Here is an 18,092-nt window from a genome sequence, read left to right as displayed (position 1 = left end):
CACTTGCAACCCCGAAAGGAAGACCTTCTGCCAGCCACAGCTATGAAACAATCAATCCTCCCCAAGTTTTTTTTATGTCTGGTGTCTTCCAGGAGTGAAGACACCCTTGGGGAACCGCACAGACAAATACTATATGTGGTATTATCATAACTGTAAGAACTGCAAGGGTTAATGAAATGTCTAGAGTAGTCACTAGAGGGAGCTACAGATATATATAAGGCATTGATGCTAAGCCTTGTGGGGAGAGAGTAGTACAGGAGTTAGCTAGAGACATAAGTATAAACACTGTGAGTAAGAGCAGATCATAGTTTATAACAGTATTAAAATTAGTTGTAGATGAGTGTAGTTTCTATGTTAACAATCCAAATTAGTGGTGTCGAATCCAAATTAGTAGTGTGAATAAATATATAACTTTGTTTAAGTTCAAGCTATTTTGTGGTCTTTGTGAATACTATGCCAACCATCCTGAATTAAGCAACACAACACCGCACTGTGCAAAATCCAACATGAGCCATATGACGACCATATATGTCATCAAACAAACATTCAACATGCTTACATTGCACTTCAGATGCCTGGACAATCCAAAGATACTATTCAATACTCATCAGTGAGTGACCCCAGGATATTTGTGGTCTTCTGCTTTCTGACAACACAAAAAGTGGAGAGCTAAAGACTCTCAAGTTTCCAGACTGCTTGCCTCCATATTTCACACTGGACAAAAGGGAAGATTGAAACTCAATGGCTACTACCAACTTCCCGTTGTACCACAATGGCCTCCCCTATCCAAATTAGAATGGATGGACCTCAGGAGTATTAACCCAGCAGTCATGTGATTGAGCTGGTTTAAGGCACTGCACCATTATTACCCCAGAACTAGCTGCAGTCATCAAGCAGCCAAAGTATTTGGTCTGTTCCAGTTTCAAAGTTGATCTTAGAATCAACCTCCTCGATATTCAACTACAGAAACCTCAAAACATGTTGCGAATACTTCACTTTACAAGACCCTCACTTCAACTTTAAGTCATTAAATCCATTCAAGAAACCACAGGCCTACCACTTGACAGACCAGAAATCATAGAACATAAAACAGTACAGCACAGAACAGGCCCTTCGGCCCTCGATGTTGTGCCGAGCATTGTCCGAAACCAAGATCAAGCTATCCCACTCCCTGTCATTCTGCTGTGCTCCATGTGCCTATCCAATAACCACTTGAAAGTTCCGAAAGTGTCTGACTCCACTATCACAGCAGGCAGTCCATTCCACACCCTAACCACTCTCTGAGTAAAGAACCTACCTCGGATATCCCTCCTATATCTCCCACCCTGAATCTTATAGTTATGCCCCTTTGTAATAGCTACATCCACCCGAGGAAATAGTCTCTGAACGTCCACTCTATCTATCTCTCTCATGATCTTATAAACCTCTGTTAAGTCGCCTCTCATCCTCCTCCGCTCCAAAGAGAAAAGCCCTAGCTCCCTCAACCTTTCCTCATAAGACATATCTTGCAAACCAGGCAGCATCCTGGTAAATCTCTTTTGCACCCTTTCCAATGCTTCCACATCCTTCCTATAATGAGGTGACCAGAACTGCACACAATACTCCAAATGTGGTCTCACCAGGGTCATGTATAGTTGCAGCATAACCCCGCGGCTCTTAAACTCAAGCCCCCTGTTAATAAACGCTAACACATTATAAGACTTCTTCACGGCTCTATCCACTTGAGTGGCAACCTTCAGAGATCTGTGGACATGAACCCCAAGATCTCTCTGTTCCTCCACATTCCTCAGAACTCTGCCGTTGACCCTGTAATCCGCATTCAAATTTTTTCTACCAAAATGAATCACCTCGCACTTATCAGGGTTAAACTCCATCTGCCATTTTTCAGCCATGCCCTGCATCCTATCAATGTCTCTTTGCAGCCTACAACAGCCCTCCACCTGATCCACTACCCTACCAACCTTGGTGTCATCAGCAAATTTACTGACCCACCCTTCAGCCCCCTCCTCCAAGTCATTGATGAAAATCACAAATAGCAGAGGGCCCAGCACTGACCCTGTGGTACACCGCTGGTAACTGGTCTCCAGTCTGAAAATTTTCCATCCACCACCACCCTCTGTCTTCTGTGTGATAGCCAGTTACTTATCCAATTGGCCAAAATTCCCTCTATCCCACACCTCCTTACTTTCTCCATGAGCTGACCATGGGGAACCTTATTAAATGCCTTATTAAAATCCATGTATACGACATCAACTGCTCTACATTCATCAACACACTTAGTTACCTCCTCAAAGAATTCAATCAAATTTGTGATGCAAGACTTACCCTTCACGAATCAGTGTTGACTATCCCAGATTAAGCTGCATCTTTCCAAATGGTCATAAATCCTATCCTTCAGGACCTTTTCCATTAACTTACCGACCATCGAAGTAAGACTAACCGGCCTATAATTACCAGGGTCATTCCTATTCCCTTTCTTGAACAGAGGAACAACATTCACCGCTCTCCAGTCCTCTGGCACTATCCCCGTGGACAGTGAGGACACAAAGATCAAAGCTAAAGGCTCTGCAATCTCATCCCTTGCCTCCCAAAGAATCCTTGGATATATCCGATATGGCCCAGGGGACTTGTCGACCCTCAGGTTTTTCACAATTGCTGATAAATCCTTTCTCAGAACATCTACCTCCTCCAACCTACCCGCCTGTATCACACTCTCATCCTCAAAAACAAGGCCCCTCTCCTTGGTGAACACCGAAGAAAAGTATTCATTCAATGTCTCTCCTATTTCTTCTGACTCCATGCACAAGTTCCCACTATTGTCCTTGACAGGCCCTACCCTCACCTGGTCATTCTTTTATTTCTCACATAAGAGTAAAAAGCCTTGGGGTTTTCCTTGATCCGACCCACCAAGGGCTTCTCATGCCCCCGCCTAGCTCTCCTAAGCCCTTTTTTTTTAGCTCATTGCTTGCTACCTTGTAACCATCAAGCGACCCAACTGAACCTTGTTTCCTTATCCTTACATACTCTTCTTTTTTCCTCTTTACAAGACATTTAACCTCTTTTGTGAACCATGGTTCCCTCACACGGCCATTTCCTCCCTGCCTTACATGGACATACCTATCAAGGACACGCAATATTTGTTCCTTGAACAAGTTCCACTTTTCATTTGTGCCTTTCCCTGACAGTTTCTGTTCCCATCTTATGCACCCTAATTCTTGCCTAATCGCATCATAATTACCCCTCCCCCAATTGTAAACCTTGCCCTGCCGTATGGCCTTATCCCTCTCCATTGCAATAGTGAAAGACACCGAATTGTGGTCACTATCTCCAAAGTGCTCTCCCACAAACAAATCAAACACTTGGCCCGGTTCATTACCCAGTACCAAATCCAATGTGGCCCCCCTTCTTGTTGGCCTATCCATCTCTTGTGTCAGGAAACCCTCCTGCACACACTGTACAAAAACTGCCCCATCTGAACTGTTCGACCTATAGAGGTTCCAATCAATATTTGGAAAGTTAAAGTCACCCATGACAACTACCCTGAGACCTCTACACCTATCCATAATCTGTTTTGCAATTTCTTTCTCTACATCTCTATTACTATTTGGGGGCCTATAGAAAACTCTTAACAATGTGACCGCTCCTTTCCTATTTCTAACTTTGGCCCATATTACCTCAATAGGCAGATCCCCTTTGAACTGCCTTTCTGCAGCCGTTAAACTATCCTTGATTAACAATGCTACTCCTCCACCTCTTTTACCACCTTCCCTACTCTTACTGAAACATCTATACCCCGGAGACCTCCAAAAACCATTCCTGTTCCTGTTCTAACCATGTCTCCGTAATGGCCACAACATCGTAGTCCCAAGTACCAATCCACGCTCCAAGTTCACTTACCTTATTCCGGATGTTCCTTACATTGAAGTAGACACACATCAACCCATCTCTCTGTCTGCTGGTATACTCCTGCGACCTTGATACCCTCCTCAGTACCTCACTACTCACAACACTGGCTTTTGGACTACAGCTCGTTTTCCCAGCCCCCAAGGGGGCGCTTCTCCCAAATGGAGCCCAAGTGCTCGCGCCATCGTGAACGCCATCGCGTTTCACGATGGGACGAACCGGGCCCAGGTACGACCGATTCTATTCCCCACAGGGGGCCAGCACGGTGCTGGAGCGGTTCACGCCGCTCCAGCCTCCCTTCTCGGTGCCAAATGGGCGCTGCGCCAACCTGCACATGCGCGGGGGATTTCTTCCACGCGCCGGCCCTGCCTCAACATGGTGTCGGTGTTCAGGGGCCAGAAGTGGAAGAAAGTAGGCCCGGGGGGGTGAGAGGCCGGACCACAGATTGGTGGGCCCCAATCACGGGCCAGACCCCATCGGAGGCCCCCCCGGGGGACAGAGCCCCCTCCACCCCCCACCCACCCCTCCACCCCCACACAGACCGCCCCCGACCGTTCGCTGCCTAAAAGGGTGGTTAAAGCGAAGGCAAACAATTATTTCAAAAGGAAATTGAATAGGGGGGGTTGGAGCAGGGAAATGGGACTGACTGGATTGTTCAACCAAGAGTTGGCATGGACTTGATGGGTCTTCTATGATTTATGGCTGGAATCTTCCAGTCCCGCCTTGGATTGCCCAGCGGCAGGACCAGCAAGCAACGCAAATGGCCATTTTCTCTGGCAACACCAGAAGATCCTGCTGGCAGCCAATGGCAAGCCACCTCTGTCACCGGAAACCCATCCCAGGGGGCTGCAAAATCCCAGCTTATGATTTTATGATGAGGATCAGGAAGATCAGGTCCCCAGTGCCAGACCAGTCAACCATATTGCTGCTCAGAATGCTTGCGGTTCGGTCAGTCAATCACACCTCACTCCTTTCCCCAATGCAGGCAATCCTGTAATCCAATCATTCCACATCTATCAATTGAGTTCCAGCATTGCATGTCTTCGCATTTCAGCATCAAACAAATGAAAAACAGAAATAAAAACCAAAATGCTGGAAATAATCAGCTGGTCTGACTAGACTCTTGGAGAGAAAAATGGTGTTAATGGCCAGAACCTTACTTGCTTTATTACTTTATCAGGTGACGGGACTAATTGTGGGTTTTCTATTGGTCGGCTGGCCTCGCGGTGCCCGCAAAGTCTAGAGGCCATGGGAGTGAGGAGGTTAAACAGGTCAACCTTTTTCACCATCCAAATGAGGACAGTGGGAGGCCTAATTAGAGGGCCTGTAGCACTAGATGTCCAGCAGCTCCACCGGAAGAAATGAGCATTGCTGAGGGAGGTATGGACCATGAGGATACTTGTAAATGGAGGCACTCTCTGTCACATGCTATAAATTTAAAATGAAGAATACCCACAACTGTCAGAGGCATCATTATAGAGAGAAAACCCTTCCATAGGACTGTTTATGGCCATGGCTGAGGCCTTCTCTTCACAGGCGTTCTGTGATTGGAGGACTGAGAGGAGGCATCAATGGCCTCCAGCCATTCAGATAGATACTGGGCTCCAGCCTCAATGGGGCCCTTCGACCTTAGCAAGGAGCCAGCAAGCCTTGGCAATGGCTGCTAAATAGGTCTCCCCCTGTGGAGTGGGTTGTCAGTTCCCAGGCAGTTTGCTTCCAGCAAAGTGAAACAAATACAGAATACAAATTGAAAGGAATAAAACAGAGTTGGCATTCAGAAACTGAGGAGTGTGGGAATTTACGCAAAATTACAAATATGTTTTGTGCTTTTGAGCCAGTCTTTTTTTCATAGAATTTACAGTGCAGAAGGAGGCCATTCGGCCCATCGAGTCTGCACCGGCTCTTGGAAAGAGCACCCTACCCAACCCTCATACAACCACCCTATCCCCATAACCCAGCAACCCCACCTAACACTAAGGGCAATTGGGACCTTAAGGGCAATTTAGCCTGGCCAATTCACCTAACCTGCACATCTTTGGACTGTGGGAGGAAACCGTAGCACCCGGAGGAAACCCACGCACACACGGGGAGAACATGCAGACTCCACACAGACAGTGACCCAAGCCAGGAATCGAACCTGGGACCCTGGAGCTGTGAAGCATTTATGCTAACCACTATGCTACCGTGCGGCCCATTCTTACTCCATTCGACTAGGGCAGCAGGGTAGCATGGTGGTTAGCATAAATGCTTCACAGCTCCAGGGTCCCAGGGTCGATTCCCGGCTGGGTCACTGTCTGTGTGGAGTCTGCACGTCCTCCCCCTGTGTGCGTGGGTTTCCTCCGGGTGCTCCGGTTTCCTCCCACAGTCCAAAGATGTGCGGGTTAGGTGGATTGGCCATGATAAATTGCCCGTAGTGTCCTAATAAAAAAAAAAGTAAGGTTAAGGGGGGGGTTGTTGGGTTATGGGTATAGGGTGGATACGTGGGTTTGAGTAGGGTGATCATGGCTCGGCACCACATTGAGGGCCGAAGGGCCTGTTCTGTGCTGTACTGTTCTATGTTCTATGACTATTTGAATGGTTTTATTCTGGAGTTGGTGTGCTTTTTTGGGTGTTCAAATGCTGTTATTTTACAGCTTATTATTCCGGGTTTGGGTGTGTGTGTGTTGTGCTTTGAGGTTCAGTTTTGCTTTGTTGACGTTTGTGAGTCTATGGATGATTTTATAAATGATGATGTTTTTATTACTGGTGTGAAATTTCATTTCTCAATATTTCAGAAGGAATAACTAGTGCTGTTACATGTGCCCGCTTCAGAAGTCTGACTGTTGTTATTTTAAAGTTAGTGTTGCAATGTTTGTTTGTGTAAGTTGAGATATGTTCGAGTAAGTGTTGTTCTGTTGGCACTGTGAATGGTGAGTAGTTTATCGTCAGGGGTCCTAACATTCACATCACGAGTAGGGGAGTCCAATGCATGTGTGAAATCCAGAAGAATGTTGAGTGCATCTCTCTGTTGGATTTTAATGCAGCCACTAATTTCCATTTTACTTCAAGGTTTGGCATTGATGAAACAGTATAGTCAAGGTCTGGACACATAAACTGGGACATCAATTCTGGTACTTCAAAAATCATAGAATCCCTACAGTACAGAAGGATGCAATTCAGCCCATCGAGTCTGCACCGGTCTTTGCTCCGAAAGAGCACCCTACCTAGGCCCGTTTCCCCACCCCTATCCCTATAACCCCACCTAGATTTTTGGGCAATTGATCATAGTGCAAAGATGAAATTTGGAGCTTTCAAGTTTGGAAGCAAGAAAGTAAGACCATTAACAACAGAATCAGGATGCTCAAAGGATGCCATCCTCTAATGACACTTTCCTTGATGCACTTCTGGGGTACGGAGAGCTGCAGAAAAACACTCAACCTGGTCAGAAACCAGTTGCCGATTAGACATGGTTAAAGGTGGCCCAGAAGGTCCATAGTGGGAGCATTGTGCTGCACTCACAGAATCATAGAATCCCTACAGTGCAGAAGGAGGCCATTCGGCCCATCGGGTCTGCACTGGCCATTGGAAAGAGCACTCCATTTAAGCCCACGATTCCACCCTATACCCCTAACCCAACATAATTTTTTGAACACTGAGGGGGAATTTATCATTTACCACCTAACCTGCACATCTTTGGACTGTGGGAGAAAATCGGAACACCTGGAGGAAACCCACACAGACACGGGTAGAAAGTGCAAACTCCACATGGACAGTCACCCGCGGCCAGAATTGAACCTGGGTCCTTGGAGCTGTGAGGCAACAGTGCTAACCACTGTGCCACCATGCTGGATTTTGTGTGGAAAGTGCTTTCATGACCTAATCAGATCAGAAAAGGTGAGAACAGTCGAACTTTCACCTCCTTCTCTGTACGTTAATCCCATCCCTGATCTTTTCATACTGTCTTATCATGTCCATTTCATCACATCACTCCTAACATCTCCATATCTTGCACTCACCCATCCTTCACCTATATATGTCTTTGGATCCCAGCCTATCTCACCAGCACTGTTATTCATCCTCAACCATGCACAATTTGTTGTCTTTCACTGAAAGGTCCCCTCACCGCATGCACTCCAGTGAATATGAGCAAGTGCACTTACTCATAGGTCTGTGGTTCCCCTTGTTGTCGGAAAAGAGATAGGCAAGTAAAAGAGAAAAGGAGAGAATCAGAGGTGGTCCTCCACAGGTCTCACTGCTGATAACTGCAGAAGGGGAAACAATGCGTATTAGTGCAATCGCAGTATTCTGGGCCATTGTGAATGGGGAAATCCCATCCATGTAGTACCAGAATGAAATATAATGCACATACATGACATAAAAATAAAAAAAATATAGGTATAGCTCTTGGGGTCTCAAGGTATTTGGGGGGAGGGCGGGTCCGGGTATTGAACTTGATGATCAGCCATGATCATAATCAATGGCGGAGCAGGCTCGAAGGTTCGAATGGCCTCCTCCTGCTTCTATTTTCTATGTGCATGTGTACTCAGTCAAATCTCAGCCTTGCATTCAACAAATCACCTGCATAATGTTAGGTTGCAATATTCTTACCTTACGAGTACTAATTATCTTTTCACTCTAGAAGGACCGTCGAGCAATATAACAGGAGTCCATTGACCTCAAAAACGATGCACCCTCAGAGGGACTGATTCCTTCTGAGGACACACTGTCCTCGGAGTCACACTCACTGTGCACCAACTCAAACACCACTATTTGGTGGGATCAGTTAGACACTTAGTTAGCTTTTCACCAGATGACATGCACTTCACAAGTGAACATAAACAGATATTAATAACAGCTTCAGTTGTGGAGAGTCTTTGCTGGAAAGCACAGCACTCTCCAACCTCCAATCAACTAGGCACAGATGTGGATCCTGAATGGGGGAGGTGGCTTCAATGCTAAAGAGTACTATTGAACAACAACAGAGAATGTGTGATTCACTGACAGGCCTTGCAAGCGCACTAACCATTACTAGGAAGGACGCAGCAGTCTGCCTCCAAAGTAAGTGGGTTGGAATCACAGGGCTATATATTATTACCTGGATAGAATAGTCAACTTCATGGAAAATTAATCATTACAACCAACTGAACACATGTGAATTAATCATGGCGATGAGACACTGGATGACAACATGTCTGTCACTTCCAATAGAATGACAGATACCTTAACCTTGAACATCACTGATTAGTACCAAACAGTTTGGCAACAGACTGCAGCGATGAAATGCAGTTGGAACTTGAGAGGATGATGACAAAAGGAACATGGAAGTGAGGATCCCACCCAAGTGTTTCAGCTTTTCAGTGGTGTGCCCCATCTCCATCTCCACCAGACTTGCTGTCTCATCTCCCTATAGTTGATCCTGTCACTGTATATTGGCAGACATTGCAAGTCTCAAAACATAAAGGTCATTGGTCAAGATTATCTCAATATCAGAGCTTCAGTCACAGGTTTTCACCACGTGGGAACGAGCAGTTTAGGAAGTGGAAAGCTATGTCATTTTAGAACAGCGAGCATATGGGGGCATAAGAAAATATCATGTTGTGAAATTTCTGTTCTTCAGTAGAATTGCACAAAATCTCTTACTTTGAATCATTTTCCCATCTTGCCCATTCTCAGTTGCTGGGTGGCAACTCAGCTTTTCGCTTGCTCAATGAGAAGACATGAATTGACCAATGGGGGGATGTGAAATGTGTGCTTGGGTGTTTGAAGGTTTATTGCTTTTTACAGAAATAATGGGGATACCTGTCATTTTGACATCAGCCCAGTGGTAGTTACTAAGTGAATCTTCCATTAATAAGGGTATCACTGGCATCCGGGCAACAATGTGAGCAGCTGGAACTGCATTGGTGTGATCATCTTCCTCCTCATCATTTTCCTCCACATCCTCCTCCTCAGAAGTGCACTCAGCTCCTTGTTCCTCCTGCAGTTCGAAACCACGTTGCTATGCAATATTGTTCAGAGTGCAACACACCACAAATATTCTGAATGCCATAGCTGGTTCAAGCAGGAAGGTGCATTCAAGTATCTGAAGCACATCTTTACCATGCCGATGACATGTTCAGTCACATATCTAATGGTCGTGTTACTTTCATTGTAGCACTATTGGGCTTCATAGGAGTTAGTATTCATTTAAGTATTACAATGACTTTCAATCAAATCTGTCAATTGCCATTGTGTTTGCACTTCAGAAAGCTTGGAAAATCCTTCAACTTGTGATAAATTTAAGAATCTGTTGAAATATTGCTCAAATTGTTAAGGCACTTCATGTTAATATCAAGACGTGGAATCAGTCTGGGTAGAAATAAGAAATAGCTAAGGAAAGAAGTCCCTGGTGGGAGTAATCTATAGGTCCCCAAACAGTTGTTCTGCAGTGGGGCACAGTGTAATCCAGGAAATGCTGGGGGCTTGTAAGAAAGCTACGACAATAATCATGGGTGATTTGAAATCTGCATATAGAGTGGATAAATTAAATTGGCAAGGGTAGCTGTGAGGAAGAGTCATTAAATGTATTAGAGGTTGTTTCTGGAACAATATGTTCTAGAACCAACCAGGGAGCAGGCTATTCTGGATTTGCTATTGTGAAATGAGGAGGGATTAATTAATGACCTCATCATTAAGGGTCCTCTAGGGAAGAGTGATCATAGCATGATAGAATTTCAAATTCAGTTTCAGGATGAGAAATTGGAGTCCCACACTAGAGTTCTAGAGTTAAACAAAAGTAGTTACATTGGCACGAGAACAGATTTGGCCCTTGTGGAGTGGACAGGAAAACTAAAAAGTAGGACAGTTGGTAAGAAGTGGCCGTTATTTAAGGAGATATTCAATTCATCCCAAAAAATATATATTCCAAAGAGGAAGAAAGATTGTAAAAGGGGGAAAAACATCCATGGCTGAGCAAAGAAGTTAAGCGTAGCATTAAGACAAAAACTAAGGCATACCATATTGCAAAGGTCAATATCAGGCTGGAAGCTTGAGAAACTTTTAAAGATCAACAAAGGGTTACTAAAGAAAGTTATAAAAAAGGCAAAGGTAAATTATGAAAGAAAACTAGCACAAAATATAAAAAAGGACAGCAACAGCTTCTATAAGTATATAAAAGGGAAGACAGTAGTTAAAGTGAATGTTGGTCCCTTGCAGGATCAGACCAGGGAGTTAATAGCAGGGAATGTTGAAATAACGGAGATGCTAAATCAATATTTTGCCTCCATTTTCATGGTGGTGGACACTAGCACTATATCAATTGTAATAGGTAATGCGGAGGTAATAGAAAAGGGGGAACTTAGAAGAATCATCATCAAAGTACTGAACAAGTTACTGGGATTGAAGGCAGACAAGTCCCCAAGGGATAATTGCCTACATCCTAGGTTCTTAAAGGAAGTAGTAGCAGAGATAGTCGATCCATTGGTTATGATATTCCAAAATTCCCTGGATGCGGGAAAGATTCGAGTGGATTGGAAAAATGCCAATGTAATGCCCTGAGTCAAAAAGGGAGGGAGGCAGAACGTAGGATACGTAGACCAGCTAGTTTAATGTCTGTCATTGAGAAATTGTTTGAATCTTTATTCAGGAAATAATAACAGGACATTTGGAAAGTCAAAATGCAATCCACCAAAGTCAGCATGGTTTTATGAAGAGTAAATCGTGTTTGACTAATTTTCTACAGTTCTTCGAAGATGTAACAAATCAAGTGGATACTGGGGATCCTGTAGATATAGTATATCTAGACTTTCAGAAGACATTTGATAAGGTGCTACAAAAAAGGTTAACGCACAAGGTAAGATAACATGAGATATGGGGTAATTTATTAGCTTGGATAGAAGACTGGCGAACCATCAGAAGGCAGAGAATCAGGATAAATGGGTCTCTTTCTGATTGGCAAGTGGCTACTGGGATGCCATAGGGTTTGGTCCTCGGCGCCCCAACAATTTACAATATATATTAATGACTTGGTGCTGGGATAGAAGACACTCCAGCCAAATTTGCAGATGACACTAAAATAAGTGGGGTAGTAAGTTGCAATGAGGAAATAAGAAATTTACAAATGGATATAGGAAGGTTAGGTGAGTAGGCCAAAATGTGGCAGTTGGAGTTTAAAATGGGTAAGTGTGAGGCTACCAATTTTGGTCAGGGAAAATGGACAGGCAATTTATTACCTAAATGGAGATAAATTTTAGAATGTTTGGTGCAGAGGTGTCTTGTACATGAATCACCGAGAACTGATATACCGGTACAGCAAGTAATAAGGAAGGCAAAATGGAATTTTGGTCTTTATAGCTAAAGGAATAGAGTATAAAAGTAGGGAATTGTTGCTGCAACTCTTCAAGGCATTAGTGAGACTGCATCTGAAATGCTGTGTACAGTTTTGGTCCCCTTATTTGAGGAGGGATATAGTTGCATTGGAGGCAGTTCACAGGATATTCATTAGATTGATTCCAGAGATGAGGGGTTTGTCTTATGAAGAGAGATTGTGCAGTTTGGTCTATACTCTCTCGAGTTTAGAAGAATGGGAGCAGATCTAATTGAGGTATATAAGACGATAAAAGATATTGACAAAGTAGGTATAGAGTGGATGCTGCCTCCTGTGGGCCAATTTAGAACAAGAGGCCATAGTTTTAAGATAAGGGGTAGCAGATTTAAAACAGAGAGGAGGAGAAATTACTTTTTCAAGAAGTCATGAAATTGTGGAATTCATTACCCCAGAGTGCGGTGGATACGGGACATTTTGTAAATTTAAGGAGGAGATAGGCAGATTTTGAATTAGTAATTGGTTGAAGGTCTATGGGGAATGGGCAGGAAAGTGAAATTGAGGCCAAGATGAGATCAGCCTTGATTGTATTGAATGGCAGTATGCTCCTAGTTCTTCATACCTATATTTCCTGAGGTTGTTGTACGCAAGCAATCCAACATGCCGGAGTTAAATGGGGAAGTTGGAGGGTTGGAATTGGCATGTTCACATTTTTACCAACTTTAACCCTACAGCCGCATACAAAGGCATACATTCTGCATGTTTGAATCCTCCTCACTCTTGCTCCTGTTGGTCATATGTGTGATGTTCTATTAGAGTCTGTGTTGCTCTGTTTTAGAATGAGAGGCCATATATTAGACCATAAGACTATAAGACATAGGAGCAGAATTAGGCCACTCAGCACATTGAGTCTGCTCAACCATTCAATCATGGCGGATATTTTTATCATCTCCATTCTCCTGCCTTTTCCCCATAACCCCTGATCCCCTTATTAATCAAGAACGTATCTATCTCAGTCTTAAAGACACTCAGTGACTTGGCGTCCACAGCCTTCTGCGGCAAAGAGTTCCACAGATTCACCACCCTCTGGCTAAAGAAATTCCTCCTCATCTCTGTTTTAAAGGATTGTCCCTTTAGTCTGAGATTGTATCCTCTGGTTCTAGTTTTTCCTACAAGTGGAAACATCCTCCCCACATCTACTCTATCAAGGCCTCGCAGTATCCTGTAAGTTTCAATAAGATCCCCCCTCATCCTTCTAAACGAGTACAGTCCCAGAGTCCTCAACTGTTCTTCATACGACAAGTTCTTCATTCCAGGGATCATTCTTGTGAACCTCCTCTGGACCCTTTCCAAGGCCAGCACATCCTTCCTTAGGTGCGGGGCCCAAAACACTCAATCCTTCAAATGGGGTCTGACCAGAGCCTTACACAACCTCAGAAGTACATTCCTGGTCTTGTATTCTAGCCCTCTCGACATGAATGCTAACATTGCATTTGCCTTCCTAACTGCCGACTTAACCTCCACATTAACCTTAAGAGAATCATGAACAAGGACTCCCAAGTCTCTTTGTGCTTCTGATTTCCTGAGCATTTCCTTAGACTAGGTGTTGCTTTGTTCGGATGTGAGTACTTTTATCTTAAAACTGTTCAGGGCTTTGTTCAAGTGTCTGAGTGGTGATATGTTAGAGTAGGTATTGGTGTATGAGTATGGTTATTTTTGAGTTGATGTTGCCATGGTTGGTTTTGTGAAATATTATTTTTGAGTCAGTATTTATTGAATGTGAGGGCCAGTTTAGCTCTGTTCGGGTTTAAGTATGCTGTGATTTTAGAGTTGGTCCTCTGTCCAGGTGTACTTTGTGATATTTTAGTGTTAGTGTTTCCCTGACTGAGATTATTTACATCATATTTATTGCACAGATGCAGTCTATTCAGCCCATCAGTGCTAATGTTTATTCTCCACAGTCTTTCACCCTTGCTCATCTAACCCAATCAACATATCCAGCTTTTCATTTTTTACTCATCAGTTCATCTAGTTTCCTTAAAAGCATCTGTAGTAGCAAGTTGCACATTCTAACCAATCCGTGGGTCATGAAGTATCATCCTAAACTTCCTATTGGATTTATCGGTGACTATAGCCTCTAGTTCTCCACAGTGCGAACCCTACCTTCTCCTGTCACCTGCATTGGCCTATTCCCTGACTGACAGGCAGCCAAGCCTGTCAAGCAGACTGGCTTCCAGGTGCAGAACATATTGATGATATCCGGCACCTGACGTGGAGATGAAATTCCACAGAAAATGGGAGAATCTTACTTCCAGGTTCCCCACGCCCTTCCAACCCTTTTACTCCCAGCTGGTCAGGTAAGCAACAATCCAGGCTTCATTTTCCAAGGAGTATGTGACCACCTCAGCTTTCATTCCAAACTGTACCGTCTCTCACCTATATTGAAGTCTGTGTTGCTCTGTTTGGATGTGTGAATCACGTTATTTAACAGTTGGCATTGCTCTTTTCGGATGTGTGTGTTACTATTTCCCATTCATTTGGATTTGTTTGGCGAGTAAATGCTGCTCCTTTATCATTTGTTTTTCACTGTTCTGATGTGTATGTGTGTGCTGTTATTTCAGAAAGGACAGAGAGATTGCATTTATATGGCACAGTTCACAACAACAACTCAAAGCGTTTTATAGCCAATGAAGTATTATTTTGAAATTCACGGCTGTAAGGTAGGAAATGCGGCAGCCAAGTTGTGCACAGCAAACTCCCACACACAGCAATGTGATAATGACCAGAAAATCTGTTTTGTGATGTTGATTGAAGGATTAATATTGTCCAGGATACCGGGAGTAAATCACCTGCTGTTTTAGAGTCAGCTTTGGTCTGTGTGTGCCGCTATTTAACAATTTACTTTGCTTTATTTGGATGTGTGTATACTGTTATTTTGCAGCCTGTTGGCTTAATTCTGTTGCGCGAATGGTGTTATTTTCGGATTGGTGTTACTCTGTTCATTTGTGTGAGAGCTGTTATTTTAGATTCAATCCTGCTCAATCTGTCTGGGAGTGTGATTACTGTTATCTTAGCTTCAGTCTTGCTGTGTGGGAATGCGAGAGCTATTATTTTCAATATTGTCCTATTCTGTTGGGAGTGTGCATGCTGCTATTTTAGGGTTTGTGTTGATGTGTTTGGGTGTGGGAGTTAGGCTATCCATCTTAAAATGTTCATGCTGAGTTTATTCTCCACAAGAGCCTCTTCCTATCTTTCCTCATCTTATGCAATCAACATAACCCTCTATCCCTTTCTACTTTGTGTCGCTTCCCTTTAATGTGCCTATGTTAGTTAACACATCTGCTCCTTGTAGTAGTGAGTTCGACACTGTAGCCACTTTCTGGTTTAAAAGTTTCTCCTGAATTCCCTACTCAACTTATTAACGACTATCTTATATTTATGGCTGCTCGTTTTGGTCGCTCCCACAATTGGGAACCTGTTCTTTAAGTCTGCCTGTAAAACCCATTCATAAATAATCCTAAATATCTCTGTCAAATCAGTCCTTGGCTTGTTTTCTAGAAAGAAAGTGCCCCCCCCAGCCTATTTGATCTTTCCTCGTGTGTGTAACGTCTCAGTTCGAGATAATGTTAATAAACATTTCTGCACCTCCCCCAATGCCTCCTTGTCCTTTTATATTAAAGAGACCAGAAATGTGTACCGTGCTCCGAGTGTGATTTGGCCAATGTTCAACTCAGGTTCAACACATTTATTTGCTTTTCAGTTCTATTCCTCTAAAAATCAAACCCAATGCTGTTTTTTGTGCGCGTAGGTTTTAGAAAGCCTTATTTACCTTATTCAGACCTTATTTAGTGCTTTCTGTATATGTATCCCTCTGTTTCTTGGCTCCATATCGACACATGTTTCTCCACGAGTAGGTGACCTGTTCATTCTTCCACCAGAATGTATCACCTCACATTGATGTTATTGAAGCTGGTGTTTTTCTATTCGGGAAGTGGTATTATTTTAGAAATGTTGTTCTGCTTTGGTGTGTGTGTGTGTGTGGTGCTACCGTAAAGACAGTCTCACTCAGTTTGGATGTGTGTATGCCGTTATTGTTGAGTCACTGTTGCTTTACAGGATGTGTGAGTACTAACATTTTGCAGTTTGTCTTGATATGTTTGTGTGTGTGTGTGTGTGTGTACGTACAATTTAATAGTTGGTATTGCTTTCCTCAGATGTGCTGATATTTAATAATTGGTGTTGCTGCCTTTGGGCCTATGACTAATGTTATGTTAGGATTCATGTTTGCACTTTCAGGTGTGTGAGTGTTATTGTTATAGAGTAAGTCTTGCTCTGTTCGAGAGGTTGATTACTGTTATTGTGGAGTTTGTATCGCTCAGTCCCGGTTGTGTGAGTTCTGTTATTTAACAGTTGCTGATGCTGTGTTTGGGTGTGTGAGTTCTGTTATTGGGTTGATGTCATTCTGTTCAGGAGTGTGATTATTATTATTGTACAGTTAGCCTTGTTGTGGTGTGTATCTTTTATACTCTTTGTGTTCAATTCAAGTGGGTAAGCACAGTTATTTTAGAGTCAGCATTGCTGTCTTATGCTTGCGAGTGCTGTTATTTTAGAGTGCGTTTTGTCCTCAGATGCTGTTGTTTTGGAGTCAGGCGGTGAGTACTGCCAATTTAGAGTCAGTGTTGCTCTGTTTGGGATTGTGGGGCTCATTTGAGATTCATTCTTGATCTGCTCAGTGGGTGTATGCTGTTCTTGCACAGTCAATATTGCTGTGTTCAGGTATGCATGTGGTTTTGCAGTGAGTGTTTCTGTATTTGAGTGTTATGAGTGATAGATAATATATTAAAATTGGTATTGCTCTAATTGGCGTGTAAGTGTTGTTAATTTAGAGTCAGTCTTACTCTGTTAAGTATGTGAATAATGGTATTTTAGAGTCAGTGTAGCTCTGTTAGGTGATTTGAGTAATCGTATTTTAGAGTCAGTGTTACTCTGCTTAAGGTACACAAGTTATTTTAGAATCAGTATTGCACAGCTTGCATTTATGAGTTCTGTTATTTTAGGTTTGGGTTGCTCTGTTCAGATGTACGAGTTCTGTCGTTTTAGAGTTGGTTATATCTGTTTGGATGTAGGATTTCTGTTTTAGGGTTACTGCGAGAGGCACAAGGATCAATGGGTGAAAAGAACTCAAGTATATCTATTCTGCCTTCTAGCATCCTGGTAGTCGCATGATACAATGTTAATGGACTTATTGACTAATTATGACAATCAATCTCCATAAATTAATCTACAACAGATCCAAACAGGAGTTGAGGAATACCCAAGCAGTTGAAAGCTTCAGAAACTATGGATCCAAAGTCATTTGCTCCTCCCAAGCATGTTCCACTTACCCATTTGTCAAGTCTCAAATTGCTCATATACTGCAGCCCAAATTATTATTTTATGAAATAAATCTATCTGGTTTTCTTTTGAATTAATGAATACCAACTGCTTTCACCATCTCCCTCAAGGACCTATTCAATCTATTGACCACTCACTCAGTTTCCATAGATAATGTTTGAGTTTGCATCTCTCCCCCCCCCCCCCCCCCCCCCCCCCCCCCCCCCACCCCATACCCCATCAGGTGCCATTTTCTCCAGTTCATCTGTTTGGACAAGGTAAGACATCTTGTCATGATCTACATTATCTAGTCCTTTTAGAATCCTAAAAACAGCAATCATATCACCTCTCAGAATTCTCTTTTCCTATAAGAAAAACACTTAATTTACATAATGATACACTCCCTTAATCAGCTCAATCATTTTTGGTTGCTTTTAATAGCTGCAATGTCATTTATGTACCATGCCGATCAGAATCAGAACTGTGCCGATATTCAAAGTAATGTCATGTCAATGATTAACAAAGTGGCAGAATT

At 43.2% G+C, this 18,092-nt stretch overlaps 1 protein-coding gene across 2 annotated transcripts in view; it reads left to right on the top strand.

Moving 5' to 3' along the window:
• LOC119977116 (transmembrane protein FAM155A) overlaps positions 1–18,092 on the top strand; it is a 1,007,141-nt gene that overhangs the window by 724,291 nt on the left and 264,758 nt on the right. The gene's annotated exons all lie outside the window — the stretch shown is intronic.

This window comes from Scyliorhinus canicula, chromosome 14 (genome assembly GCF_902713615.1).
Source record: "Scyliorhinus canicula chromosome 14, sScyCan1.1, whole genome shotgun sequence".
Classification (NCBI taxonomy): domain Eukaryota; kingdom Metazoa; phylum Chordata; class Chondrichthyes; order Carcharhiniformes; family Scyliorhinidae; genus Scyliorhinus; species Scyliorhinus canicula.
Note: the sequence above shows the minus strand (reverse complement) of the source record. Positions and strands in the feature narration are given on the sequence as shown.